Consider the following 16,362-nt stretch of genomic DNA (forward strand, 5'->3'; position numbering starts at 1 on the left):
GGGACAGTACCCCGGGAAAACGGGTCCGAGGGTTTTTTTACCTCTCTCCCCTTCCACCAAACCACACAAGAGGACTTCCGGCTGGCCGCATATTTGGAGCGCCCCTATGCCGCACAGACACTATACATTTACAAACCTATATGCCTTCTCCGGGATTCGAAACCGGGCCCTTCAGCACGGCAGTCAGCGATTCAGCACGGCAGTCAGCGATGCTAATCGCTATACCGGTTGGGCGGCAGGACTATTTCTTCCAAAACGAATTGCAAAATGGCTTTCAAATGAATACAAAAAGAATTTTTTCTTGACGTTTGTATATATGTGTCTACAGTATGTATGTATCTCGCATAACTCAAAAACGATTAGCAGTAGAACGTTGAAAACGTTGAAATGTTCTATATGGGACAATTGTTACATCTAGCTGTGCACCTTCCTTTTTTACAGCAGTCGGTAGTACCAAAATTATACATACTCTTCCCTTACCCTGCTAAAACGTCTATTCTCGGACTTTATTTTCGCAAATGTTGATTTTAGTCCCATACTTCCAAGCGTTTTAAAAGAAAAAATATTCATGTTTTGACAATGAGAAATTTAAAAAAAATTAATTTCCTACAAATAACGGAATATAACTTTTAATGCGATCTCTCGATTCCTATACTTAGATTCGGGAAAGTTTCGCACTCGTTATGAAAAGAAATAAAATTCTGAGAAGTTTGACACCCGTACGACGAAAGTCAAACGGGATATTTAATTTTAAACTTTGCAATTTTTGATGCTATTTTCAACTTCCTGGAAGAATCGGTTAATTAAGTTAGAGTGATTCGAGGAAGTAAGTTTAAATCAAAAAGTATGTGCAATTTAATAGGCCGTACGAGGAAATCGTGGTGTCTGTATCAGATTTTCTTTTCATTGCTTACATTAAGAAACTGCTAAAAAAATTAACGAACTTATAATAAATTAACGTTCTGCTAGTAGTACTCTCGTGATGTAGTTGGCAGAAGGTCTGGCAATCGGAAAATCCGCATTTCGAAACAGCGGATTTGAGTTCTTACGTTTTCAACTCCCAATAACCTGATAATTCTACATACTTAAATTATTAATTGTGGTTAATTATACTCAGCATATGTAGTAAGATGAACAAGCGATCCAGACAAGCAGAATTCTACGGTACATGAATTAGTACAGTTCAAGATGATAATGTGTTGTATACAGGGTGTCCCGTAAATGTTGCGACAAACTTTCTGCTGGCACATCATAAGGATTAAGAATTGCATAGAAACCCATAGCCGGAAATGTCAGGGGTAAGTGGTACCAGAGGTAGAAGATGGGAAAAGAAACAAGAGTGATTAACTTGAAACATGTCTTGGACATGAATACAAATGGTGAACGACAGCTTGCATGTTACAACAGATGCTCGAAGTCTGCACCATCGGGCGCGCTAAACATGCCTGACTCCGACGGACCATTTATTGCCGGACATGTTCAGGCACACCAGGAGTTTCTTTGATTGCGACAGCAGGGAAGTATTGCCACGAGATCCATTTCAGATACAACAAGATCGTGATACACGACACTTTTCATGGACGCTCTTAATTATGGGTCCCATAAATAATAATTATTCATTCTTAATGGAGAGGCAGTTGCACGTATGCTGGCCCTTAGATCAGATTTTGATACAAACGTGCAAACAAACTGTGGTATGGTTGATGTCTGTCAGAGAAGCGTTCTCGATAAATGCGTGCAGCAGTTCGTCTATTACCTTCAGCTATTCCATACACAAAGTGCCTATCTGCAAGCTCCCGATTTGTAGAGCGTTCCATGCTCTTTGTGTGGTACCTACCGCTCGAATGAGGCAACCTCACTTTCCACTAGGACTCTTCTAAACAGCAACCCCTGGCGGTGTACAATTACGTTTCTGGGCATGGGTTCCTATTGCAATTCTTAATCCTTATGGCGTGCTCTACCTTCCCCAGAAGTTTGTCGCGACATTTACGGGACACCGCGTATATTCGACAGCAGTTTATGGGAAGCTGTTAATTAGGTTTTTTTTCTTTTTAGATCACTAAACGTAGAAAGAATGCATTTAAATTTATTTTCTGCAATTTCAATCTAGATTTAAGAGGCAACATTAAAAAAAGCTACAGAGTGCATCATTGTTCTGTAGCCGTGCATATGAAATACATTCAGTTCTGTAAATTTCAATCATGGTGATTAATACAATATTAAGATAGATGTTGTATGTTTTTCATGAAAATCTTACAGCTATCATTTTTCTTCAAAGAGGTTTCCAACGATTATAAACGATCTCCCTGTCTGTATCGTTGTGAAGCAGTATAAGGTAGGAAAGGCTTATTCAGTTTAGTTTTGTTATTAATTGAGAATAGTCGAGTCAAAAATTAATTAGTTTGTATCTTTAATGGCTCAAAACAGATAGTTGGTAATAGAAATGTATGAATGAGATGCACAGAGTAATTTACTAGCGAATATTTCACCTTAATTGTCAGAGCCGTGTCTTGATATTACTTCAACTGAGACAAAAAGGTAAATTCGCGCTCATGGCGTAAATTCAAGTTTATCGTATCTGTAATACTTTTACAGTCATCAAAAGTAATTATATAAATTATGATAGTTTAATTCTTATGATATTTTTAATTACAGCTTTCAGCATTACCGCATGGTATATAGCTTAATAATTACATATAGGTATTTAAAAAAATAAAACGCCGTATATATAGTAAACCAATGCAAAATGCCAACACGAAATTAATGACCCTTCTGGAGAAATTTCCCCTCTGGGCTAATAAATAAAAAATACGAATACAGATAAAAAAGTATGAAAGGTTTCAGATTTAATTGTATCCAAAGGGGCGTTTTATTAACGCTTTGTGTGTTACCTATATTTATTAAATAACATATTCTTCGCACTTAAAACATAAAATTCATTTCAACAGCAATATCGCAAAATAATTTTAGAAGAATATCTTTAGAATTTCCGATACACAGTCTCGTACGCTGGAGATAAAAATGTTTTTTTTTTTTCGTACAGTGTTGCCATTTCTCGCTTTGAAATCGCTGAATTTCTTAATCATGAATTCGTTAAAATTTTACAAAATGCGAAATCGATAATAAAACAAATTCCAAATTTCAAATTTGGGTTTCCAGATGCTCACATTCGCAGGAGGATTACGTTATTCAAAATTTAATGGTTCTAGGTACTGTTGTTTTATCACATTGCGAGAAACATACATACATTTAAGCAGATTCTTCATTATTTAATTTCTTTAAATAAAATACTAAGCGATAATATATAGTGGCAACAATTTGAAAAGTGAAACAACGCTTGTAGTGTATTAACGGAAAATGCCAAAACGAAATTAATAATTTTTCTGGGCGAATTGCCCCTTTGGACTAAAAATATATGAAAGCTTTCATATTTTATATTACGCCCAAAAGGGCGCTTTTTTACCGTTTTATGTGTTACTTTTATTATTCATTAAATATTGTTACTGATTTTGTATTTAGTTGGCTATTTCTAGTAGAATTGTAATTAAAAATTATTTTATTCCCCCGTGCAATGCAGCGCGTGACGAGTTTTAAGAGAAAGCTACGCTGGAAAAGTAAAAATAAAAGTTTAAAAAAAATAATATAAAAACAGGAGCACGCCCTTTTAACATTTTAATGAATAGATATCTCCTAATTGTACTCTTTTGTTTTCCAGAGAAGTAGAAAAAACAGAAATTACGAAAAGCTTCTGGTGACTGATTAAAAAGCTTATAAAAGCCGGAGAAAAACATCTCAGTTCAGTTGTTTACTGAGTTATTGTTTACTTAGCCGCTGTAATTTTGAGATCGGTTTATCTTTCTCTGTACTTTGAACTGTGTTCTATTTAACGTTTTAGTAGTAAAATATGCATACTGTGCGATATTGTGATATTATACGAATATCTGTGAGGAAGAATTTCAGCATTTGTTTTTATTTGGTTTGATAAGAATAAATTATATTAACTTTTCTTTAGACTTGTGCATTCAGGCTATTGCGAACGCGTACGCACGCAATAATATCATATTTTTCGTGCTTAAAACACATAAAATCAATTCAACAGCAATAACATAAACTATTAAAGAACAGTAAAACAGCATGGCCGTAGAAGAATTTCCGATGCGCAGTCTCGCGCGTTGGTGTAAAAATGTTTTTTTTTTTTTTTTTTTTTTTTTCCCGTACAGTGTTGCCGTTGCTGGCTTTGAAATCTTTGAGTTTCTTAATCAGAAATTCGTTAAAGTTTTACAAAATTTTAAACAGATAACAAAACAGATTTGAAATTCAAAATTCGGACTTCCATCTGCCTATTTTCGGTTGTAGGACTATGTTATTCAAACATTGATGGCTCTAGGTACCATTGTTTCTTCACTATGAGAAACATTCATGCAAATTCTTCATTATTTAGTTTCTTTAAATATAATATATGGCAATAATATTTGGTGGCAACAGTTTGAAAATTGATTACCGTTTTGAAATTGAATTGATTACTGTTTTGATTACAGTCTTGAAATTAGAAGCCCTTATGGGCTAACACACTTTAAGCTAGAAATATCTATTTCATAAATCTCAAATAACACTGTAATGTAATCAATGGAAAATATATTACATTAATGTGGTTTTTTAGCTGTTTTTTAGCTCAAGAAGTACTTTAATCCCGAAAGGGCATTTTGAAAATTTCTTGTCCAAAGGGCGTTAGCCCAGAAGGACTATTAATTTCGTTTTGACATTTGGTGTTGATTCACTTTTCAAACTGTTCCCACCAACTATTACATCCCTTTGTTATATTTAAAGAAATTAAATGATGAAGCATCTGCATAAATGTATGTAGGTTTCACGCATTGTGATAAACCAACGGTACCTAAAGCCATCGAATTTTGAATGACGTAATCCTACTGCGAATATGGTCATCTGGAAGCTCTAATTTGGAATTTGAAATTTGTTTTATTATCTATTTCATTTTTTCTCACACATTAAAGAATTTTTGATTAAGAAACTCAACGATTTCAAAGCGAGGAATGGTAACACTGTATGGAAGAAAACATTATCCCCAGCGCGCGAAATTGTACATCGAGAATTCTAAAGATATGCTCATTTTGAAATTATTTTACCATATTGCTGTTGAACTGAATTTTATGATTTAAGTGCGAAGAACATGATATTTAATGAATAAAAGGTAATAAACAAAACATTAAAAAACGTCCCTTTGGGCGTAATGTAAAATCTAAAAGCTTTGAAATTTTCTATTTCATATTTTGTAAAGCATTTATGAATTTTATTGTATACTTCTTTAGTGATAAGTTAACTATTGCATTATTTCAATATAAATTACAGAAAGTCATAAAAGAAGTTCTGTTTTACTTTATGTCTCTACCTTCGTTTACTATTCGTTCTTAACAGCAAACGATTTCCCAAACAGCAAACGATTTCCAATGAAAGTTCCGATTCTTTTAATGTGTCTAGCAATACCTGCAGGTTTTACTGGAATAGTAAAACCAACTAGAAATGTTAATATGGCAACATAGAGTCAAAAATTCAAACTGTCTAATATCGATTTTTATAATAAAAATACAGCAAGGTAAACGGCAAACTTTGTACGAAATCTGGAGAACAAAACTGATAATAAAATACATTTCATATTTAGACATCTTTGATTAATCTTGTGATGCAATTCCAATGGACTCAAGTGCATTAAATGTACTGAAATAAATTTTGAAAGAAAGCTAATGAATTTCTTTTATGACAGAAAAGGCACACACGCCAAAGTTAAACATTAAACTAAGCAAAGAAACTGCCTTGTGTTTGGAGGAGATTTATTTAAGACTCCGTGGATTTCGAGGGCAAAGAGGTACGGATCCATCTTCATCTTCCTTTTCTTCGTTCTAGCTTCAAAATGCGTTCCTTAGAACATTTGCTGGCTAATGTACTCAATTACTTGCAATCAACTTGTTGTTGATTGATGATTTCTCTCCCGTGAGAAATTAATAAAACTTTTACAAAATTCGATCTTGCCGTTAAAGAAGTAATTCCATGTAGGAAATAGCATTAATAACCTTGTCGTGCTTCCATTTTATCCTTCTGTCGGTTACAAAATTACAAGGATTCTCCAGAAGTTTAATTTTGAGGTTATTTTATCGCTATTAATGAAATCCATAGTTCGATTTTTAAAGATTCCATTTCTGACTTTGATTTTTGTGAAGTTTATAGCATATCTTCTGAGTGTGGCCTGACATATATAGGACAAACTGAAAGGGCGTTGAAGTTTTCTATTACGAAACACGAATCTTATGTTTGATGGCTAATCATAGTTCGAAATTTAGTCACATTTTGAATTTGGATCTACAAAATTATCTAAAAGTCTTTAATTGGTAGATTGGATTGATGTTTTCCAGTCCAGTCCTTCCGAAAGCTTTTAAACTTCTATTAAGTTAATTTTTAAATTTTCTTTACTATTCTTTCCTACAAGCTTTATTCCTTTTAGTTCTGAACACCAACCGTACCTTTCCCTTCATTGCAGATTTCTTTGCTCCTGATAAAAAAAGGGTCGCTCTCAAAATCGATAGTCTTGACTAAACCTACGACAAATAAAAGATTGTTACTTTGCCTAATATTATACAATGAATTTTTGTTAAGAGAGGTGAAAGCTCTAAGAGCTACTTTCGGATTGCAGGGAAATAGAAGGGAGTTACTCGTGCGAGTAACATGGTGTTACCTAGGCAATACTGTGTTTCCTTCAAAGACACATTAAGATTTTAACAATTTTAAATTATAATGTCAATAAAAATTTGCTACTTTAAATGTCTCGAATGTATTTACTACATTATATGTGTTTCATATTACGCTTTTATGACTTGAAATATATCACTTAAAGTATTAAACAGAGGGGGAAAAACTCATATATCCCACATTATGTACCAAAAAATGTTTCTATGATTGGGAAATACAATAAAAAAGGGAACACATTTATATCCTATTGCTCCAGGGCCCCAGGTCTCTAGTTACGGCCCTGCAGTGTTCTTCTGACTCTATGTAAAAAAAAACACGTTTTTTAAATCTGTAAACCTATCTTCCTAGAAACCGCAAGAATTTCCCCGCTTTCCTTCGTTTTTAAAGTTATTGCTGACTCGGCTTTTTCATATGATTTTTTTTTTTTTTTTTTTTTTTTTATCGGTAGGTGTAGAATTTTCCTCACATTTTAGGTCGCCAGATAATGATATACTTCTTTTGATATATCTTACCACATTACTTTGTTATGTCAGATCTTCAAACCTGTAATCATTTACTCCTTCATCTAAGAAAAAGTAGAAACAAATAATTAATTTCTACCATCATCAAAAAAAAAAAAAAAAAAAAAAAAAAAAAAAATCTAAAACTTTCAAATTTTGTATTACGCCCAAAGGGGCGTTTTTCTAACTTTTTGTGTGTTACCTTTATTTATTAAATATCATGTTCTTCGCACTTAAACCATAAAATATAATACAACAGCAATATCGCAAAATAATTTTTAAATGATAATATCTTTAGAATTTTCGATACACAGTTTCGCGCGCTGTAGTTAAAAATATTTCTCTTTCCGTACAGTGTTGCCGTTGCTCGCTTTGAAATCGTTGAATTTCTTAATAAAAAATTCGTCACGTTTTTACAAAATATGAAACAGATAATAAAGCAAATTACAAATGTGGGCTTATAGATGCCTATATTCGAGTGGAAACGTACGCTATTCAAAATTTGATGCCTCTTTTAAGTACCGTTCTATTATCACAACGCGAGAAACATACATACATTTATTTAGAGTCTTCATTATTTAATTTCTTTAAATATAATACACGGCGGTAATATTTAGTGGCAACACTTTGAAAAGTGAACCAACATTTAAAGTTTTGTCAATATTTAGTATTTAACATATAATATTTAATATGTGGTATATTCTTCAAATCTAAAATTGAGACCTCAAAATAAATTAATGTCATTGACAATAAAATAATTTAGGCAAGCAGATAATTTATGATTATTAACGTTTCTTTATGGTTATTAGCGTCTCTTTTACTAAGTTAATAATAGGAGATAGATATGCATTTTATCTCTATATTAACTGAAATAAAAGGAGAGTAATTTAGTGTGAAGTTTGGGTCATTCTGATTATAATTACAAGATGTTATTTTAGAAAAAAAATTGATTAAATCACTGATTCTATTTTTAAAAATGCAGTTTTAGCTCATTTGAAGGAACTGGGATCAAAGCAATTTTCATTGCAGCTTTAAGAATCGAATGTGCTGCCATCTGATGGTTGTTGTCAGAAAGTAAACTTCTGTTCTGATTGTTACGGAATGAGCACTCCATATCATAAAAATAATCCATTATATTAAACTGAAGGTGGTGATAAGGAAAATATTTTACAGTAACAATAATAGCACTTATTTATTAAAATCGAGAGATTAATGCAAATGTTTATTTAAATTAAAAACTGAGAAAAGAAACTGATTTGAAAACAGTTCTGCATTTCATGTTAAAAAAGTATACTTCTAGTATCAACAGAAATGATGTAAATCTGGTGTCGTTTCTTTCTGCTTGGATATAACGATACCATATTTGTTAATGAATAACTGTAAATTCCAAATCAGAAAGAGCACACACCATATTTTTGTTTTTATTAACAATTATGAATTCTCAATAAAAAATTACTATTTTGCAGTTTGTATCGAATATTGTATCTACTTTCTACACTTGTTTGCACACGGTACTGTACTATATGTAATTTTGTAATTACTCTCTACAATTTTTTGCACACGGTACTTTACTATATGTAATTATGTAATTACTTACCACTAATATTTATCACTACTTTCTGATTATAATGTATGCACAAATAGCTTTGTACAGATTGCTTTGAATATTATATCTATCACAGCACTTGATTGTACACGGTTTGTACTAATGTCAGCTTTATACCTAATCCAGTACTTATGTTTAATGATCCACTATTACATTATGGAATCATGTTCTGTAACTTTTGAATGCACATTGAAGCAAAGTGCAAAGACGTTTATGTATACAAAAATTGTGACTATGTAACATTTTAAAGATTTTTTATGCGTTCCCGGGCTGCGTAATGGAGTTCTGTTTCCGCTGTATGAGCATTATTCTCATAGGTTTAACCTTAGGTCGGAAGCCCTTACAGCGGTGATCGGTGTGCACGCTGGGCGCGTATTCCAGAGAACCGTGGTTCAATTCCTGGCGAAAGCGTTGCATATTTTTCATCTCTTCTGCTTCCGAAATAAACCTAATGACTCTACAAATGGCGCTCGAAGAGTTAGGAGAGTGAGTGAGCTTTCTTGCCACTTATTTTTGCGCGTGCTTTCAGTTAGTTTCTGTCCTCCTTTAACGCTAGAGGTTTAGTCCTCTTGATACCTAAGACGTATTGTAGCTTTCAGCACTTTGCATTCTACATACATAATAATCTGAAAGGTCAACCTTAGCCCGCGAGCACACGCACCGATCCGACAAACACGAGAACACGCGCCGGGTATGTCATACCCGAATAAGAAAACTGTAAATAAAAATTTGCCGAAAAAAAATTAATCGGTTTTTTAAAAGAAATTAAAATGTAAAACCAAGTTAATACTTCATTTTAGACAAAATAGGAAACAATAAGGTGAGGAAAAGTTATTTACTTACAATTTTTTGAACATTGTTTACAAAATGAGGTTATATGTTCCATACATATACTTTTGCTACAATTTTCACAAATGAATCTAGTCTTTCTATTTTTTTTCTTGGAGCACTCTGTACACCTCTTGTAAGTCATTTGAGGTTTTTTGGAGGGCGGTCCATTGTTAACATGTTCATCGGTGGTCAGTGCTCGTCCAGAATCAGGAACCACAGATGCTCGTCGTCGTTCATTTCGAACATTTTCTATTAGCTGCATCCCTAAGGCTTTGAGAAAAGTACTCTTCCCGTTCACGTGTGAAATTTTCTCGTATTGAATAAATATAAATATTTGTATTGTCAACTACATGTTTTAACATATCTTCATCGATAAGCAATGACAAGGACTCTAAAGGTGTTGAGACGTCTTTAGAATGCTTAATAATAATATTTCCAGAGAGTTTAGTTATAATATTTTGGCGCCAATTCTAACATTAGTCTGGAATTTATTTTTGTTCCATTTTACTCCATTTTTTTCCCAACATAGAACTCATTGCTACATTCCAGAGTTTCATTTTCTGTTTCTGTATCTGAATCACTACTCTTTATGGATGAATCATGATTACTAATTATATTCTTCGTCATCAACATCTTCCTCTTCTTCACTAAATGAATTTTCATCAGAAGAAACTGTTTCAAGGAGATTTCTCAATCTTTTCATCTCTTCATCGTAAGAAATATAAGGCGCTGTGCTTACAACTCAAGAAAAACTTATACTAAAAGCTTGAAAACGAGAAGGGCGAAGTGACTCACTGAGAAACGCCAGTACACGCGCGGGTATGACATGCCCGAACAATGCTGGCCCTAAAAAACCGTTGCATTTGCCACCTCAGGAATTTCCCCCATTTAAGTATGTGACCTTGAACTCAGCTACACTAAGTTTCGTCCTTTTATGAAAGAATGGGCGAGAAATATACAAAAAGAAAAATGTACATGGGTATGACATACCCGCCGCGTGTGCTCGCGGGTTAATGTTAGTCATCTGTGTAACGTTTTCAAAGTTAGCTCTTATTTAAATTTAGTTAGGCAGTAGTTCTTATATTTTTACGTTCAGACCACAAGTGGTTGTTCTCTGTATCCCGAAGTGCACTTGTAATATCGTAGAGAATAACGGGTAAAGTTAACCCTTCTTACTTGTGCTGCCCATTCCCCATACGTACAGGAACATAGCTTGGGTAAGCTCCCTGTTCCCATTCAGAACATTAGATGTTCCCTAAACAGATTAGAAGCTCAAGCAGTCGTGATAGGTATACCTGGGAAAAAGGGTAATATAAGCTGCTTAGATAGTGTTTTAATTATATTCAGTGACAAACTGGCACTTGAAAAATTAAGGCCCGAGGATATAACATTTGAAGTTATACTCCACAGCTGTTGCACAAGATAGGTAGGGCATCATTATTTTTGAAACTTAAGTTATGAGATAGTATATGGACTCTTCTGCAGAAAGTTCAGAAAACAGAAATAGCATTTCAAATTCGACAAAGAGGCATGTTTGAGTACGATGATTTACTGGTTTGAGCCACCAAATATCAAACGACCTCGCCGCATTTCATAATTCGAAAGAGGTAGTTTGAATGCTTTTTTTTACAGTCATGGGATTCCACAGTCCGATTTAATAAATTTTATTATTTTAGGGAAGCTATTATTGCCCAATTTCTGCAAATAGGTAGCGATATCTTAGATAACAAGATATAGCTGCCAATAAATTCTTGAATATTCAGCATTTCTGTGATGAGAAACTAGCAGTTCTCACTCTGTCAAAATAGTTTTGTAAAATAACAATCACTTTGAAAAAGGTATGGCATCCTTTGCATCAAACTTTCATCGGTAACTTTGTGCAGTAATTTTTGTTTCCATTTCCATTGTTTGTCTTGAAGGATGCCCCTAAGAGATAGTCTTATTAATACTGAATTTTTATAACGCAAAATGTTAAATAACGAAATTTAGATATATGATCCAATGACCAGAACAGTGATGTGCCACTGTTTCTACCGAAGGGGATAGTTATGAAAAAGTATTATAATTGGCTCTAAATCGATAGCGCACGAGCACTAGGATGTTAAAAAGTTAATAATGATAAATATTAAAAAGTTACTAATTAATGTTAATGTTAAAAATTAAATGTTAAAAATGTTAAAAATTAATGAAATTAATTAATTATGTTAAAAAGATGTTAAAAAGATTAATGTTAAAAAGATGAAATTAAATACCAGCATTTATTGATGTTCTCAAAAGTATAGATCATTTTCAGAAGTGAACATCTAAGAAAGGTAATCATCACTACAGAGTTTATTGTAAATATGAAGATTACTGATATAATTTGATGACTAATATATAATAATGGTTAATAATGGTTACTATTCTCTGTAAATTTACGGAAATCACATAAGGAGAGAAATCAAAGTGATCATGTCATAATAAATAATAACTTGATATATCTTAACTTGATGGGTGTCAAAATAAATAACTAGTTAAAATATTTCATCTCGAAAAGAGCTCAGTGCCAATAAAACATATTTCTTCTTAATTTGATTCTTAATTTCTTCTTAATTCTTTAATGAAAACATATTTTCTTAAAAAGCATGATAGACAAGCGATCGAGACCATAAGATTTGAACATGCTGAGAAGAGCGTTGTCGTAAACTGGTTTCATAGATTGCTCTTGAGTATGCTTCGTAATGATTATTCGTATGAGGACTAGATTTTTGTACCGCGTTTCTCTCCATAGTTGAAACTTGGAGTTACTTAAAATTTCAATATACTTTATTTCGAATTCTTTTACGCATCATAATAACGCTTTAATGAAGATTGTAAATTGAGCTAAAAATAAATATTGCATTTAAAGTTAAATTAATATCGCTTAGAATAATAAATTAATATCATGAGAAAACTAAAATTTCTTATGCCTTACTGCCAATAGTGAACAGCATGTCTACGGAAGCCATGAGAGCAGCTGCAAGCGATCTAGTCGAGTATTCAGCAGTTATTTAAACGTCAAGGAACGTCATTTAACACAGAAAATCTGCAATATAATGGATATGCTCTCCCAGCACGGGAACATATACTGCGGTAGGTATTAAAATAATTCAGAGCATAGCAATTTACTACGACATTTATTTTACAGTATAAACATTACTTCCTAAACTGATAATATGTTAATTTATTTAAACATAGTATCATAGAATCTCTGACACTATATATAAACCAATCAACATATTAAACACTGAAGATATGAACTGACGTGACCTGACTCATGGACATACGAGCTGATGTTTCGTCTTGAATATGAAATGTTCCTAGAATTATTTTGTCCACATTAATTTAGGATTTTAAGCATAATTAAGAATAGAATTTAGTAATTCATTTATATAGAGGCTGCTCACGCATATTATAGATAAATACTTTTCTGGGCAAGGATCGTGTGCTGACAATATCATGGGATGAACTAGAAATTTGCGCTGGCATGATAAGGTATTCTGTCAGTAATACAGAGGCAGTTCACACATTTTTTAGACGATGTATATTGTATTCACAAAACTAAATTACATAAAATTCTTGTGTTTTAAATGTTCTATTTGACATCCCTTATTCTGAACTATCTTTCGACACCGCAATTTCCAGGATAATAATGCCTTTTGAAGTGGCAGAAGAGATATTCTATCCCATTCCTCCCGAACAGCTTTCCAGAGTCCTGTTAGGGTTTTGGGACAGCGTTTGGATAATGCAGTTTTTAAAAGGTCAGAAAACACAAAAATCCTTAGCTGACACATCGGGAGATTTAGTAGGGATATCAGTGAAGGGTTATGACCTTGATACCAATTTTTTGTTCCATTTCTTTTAGGAAATTTACAGTGGATTTTGATGTGTGACTGCTAGCTTTGTCCTGATGGAGTCTCACAGATGGATGGCACTGTGGGTAAAGCGATGGTATTTCATTCAGAAACATTGGCGATAAAATATGTTCCTGATAGCATTTGGGGTTAATCTTGACATTTTTTTGCACTCTCTTTATTTTTAACTTGCCATTATAAGAAAAAGCAGCAACAATCATGAATCCCTTAGAAAAACTTTCTTTCTATTCTTTGAACCATGTACTCAAATTTTTTTCTCCCCTTTTATGATAATAAATGGCCCTTTTTTTTTTTTTGTTACAGTCATTTAAATACACCAGGCTTCATCTATTGTGACAATTGTCTTCCATTTTTCTTTGGATAAGTGTTTCTCATATAGAATTCTGCAGCGTGTCCTGCGTCGAGCGATATGCTTTGGAAGAAGACGATGCACATTGCATTTTTTCGCTTTCTTAAGATTTAAATCAACGTTTATCATTTTTTTTACAGTGGACACCGAGCATTTTAATGATTTTGAAATGTCCTTTGAGTAGGGGGATTTTCTTTTAAAATTAAACAACGTGCCTTTGCAACAGTCGAAGATGTCCGTTTTTTCCTTGGATACTTGTTTGGAATTTTCGTCCCACTTGAGGCTCTAATTTGACATTTGTTTCCTTCCTTGTTGATGATATTACCTATCGACGCTTTAGATATCACAAAACCATGACTCTCACATCGTTTTTGGATAACGGAGTATGCATATTTCTCTTCGGAAAGAGCGTTAATGTAGCCTTCGAACCACTGCTTTGTTAAATTCGCCATTTTGAATAAAAACAAAACTTTCAAGCCAGAGACGATAATTTTGACTTTTAAAAACTTAGTACAATTGCAATTACTTCTTTTGCAGCAAAAGATTTTTTATTAGCGCTTACCAAAATCGTCTAAAAAATGTGCGAACAGCCTCTGTGCATCTACGTAGTAACTATATGTACATAATGCTCGATTGAGTGAATTCTATTATATTTTGCCTATTTACATCTCACCTTGTGAGTCGACTGGAGGCAACAGCCGGCGTAATGGTTAAGACCTATTCTTAGACAGACTCCGTTCCAGGGGTATATAATTAGTCTACAGAGTGACTATAAGCATCGATTCTTCAGTGGCAGGTAGAATCATCGTTACTTATCAACATATTCATCATCTATCATTGTCCTGCGTAGCACTTCATATCTTATCTTACCATCGTCCTGGATAGCACTTCTTCGTCACCCATCCTCATTTTCATCCATCATCTACGTCACCATCGATTCCTACATAGCATCGTCAACTGCCATGCACTTTATTGCTAGACTACAACATCATCTCCTTCCATCTTTGCAATCCTTCTTCCTTATCGTCTTCTTCATCAAGCAGTGCATAGTTCCAATACTGTCAAGAATTATGATTATCAAAAACTTCCTTTGTTTGACACTAAAAGACTAGTCTCATCTGACACTTCAAACTCAGACTTTCTATATACCTTTTATTATTAACTCTTGACTACAGACTAAAGACTCTTTGATTTTTGATTTTTCAAAATTTTCCTAAAACTTCTCTATTGTCATTATTTTTAATTTTTTTATTTAATCCTTAGTTTTACAAAATTCCAAATTTTTTGTTTTAAGACAATTACTATGTTACAGCTTTATGTATTTATTATTCACGTACATTTTTCAAAATCCATTAATAAATGTAGCGGAAGGTAGATGGTTCCATCAGTTAAGCAATAAAGCTGAAAAGTCGTAACCGCGATACAGCTGGCTTAAATGACGGTCTCCGGTGGTAGGTAGAGGCTTGAGAGGGACTATACTTGTACTGTCTTTGTCTGCCATTGGTTGTGGGGGAGCTAGATGTTGGATATTGAAGGCTATCCTTGGGGGTTTTGCCCCCCTTGATCAGCACATGGAGGTAGGAAGTTAGATCCATGGAGGTCCTATCATACCTCCATGGATCAGCACTGGGAGACAGTCTTTGACTTGATTTCGCTCTCCTTGTAGCTCGGTCTCCATTGACTTGTATACTTGAAACTTTAATTGTGTGAAATTTTGTCTTCCTGGGTTGAGAGGGGGTTAGGCATTTTTGGATCGTCTGTAGAGCAGGTGGCGCAATTAACTTTATAAGGGCTTTAAAAAGGCCCAGATCTAGGAGCCTCCTTCTCTGGTGTATTGCCTATTTAAATTGCTGTATCCTGTTGCATGTATCTTAATTTTATGTAGATAATCTTAGTAGGACCATTTAGTGTAAGCATGTAACTTACAGTGTCAGAGTTGCTTGCTACCAGATGAACAACGGAAATACATTTAGAGATAGAGTGCCCTCTGCTCGCCCTCTGCGACAGCTTGCTTTCCTACCGGGCGCTTTTCCACTTGATATTGGCGGGCGTGGCACAAAACTGACTAACCTATGTTAAATAGACAATACCCCGTCCTCCTCCCACACTCAGCAGCCAACAGTACATTTTGCTGACAGTTCATAATAAATCAAAATTAGTCAATGTTCTGAAGCTTTTACATCCAGCTTCTTGTGAATCCAATTAGCTGAGGTGGAGTAAATCAATTGTTGAATAAAATTCATTCTACAATGCAGTGACTTTTGATTGATTGTTTGATTTAAATCCAAAAGAAATAATAAAGACTGATTTGTTGCTCTATTCAAAGTATTTACTAATGGGTTTTGTGTAATATCATAATAATAATCATGTGTTTAGCCATGGACTAATATCTCTCAGTATAAAACAATACTGAAAGTTTTAATG

This window comes from Stegodyphus dumicola, chromosome 3 (genome assembly GCF_044657685.1).
Source record: "Stegodyphus dumicola isolate Sdum_Otavi_A_Nest chromosome 3, ASM4465768v1".
In the NCBI taxonomy this organism is placed as follows: Eukaryota; Metazoa; Arthropoda; class Arachnida; order Araneae; family Eresidae; genus Stegodyphus; species Stegodyphus dumicola.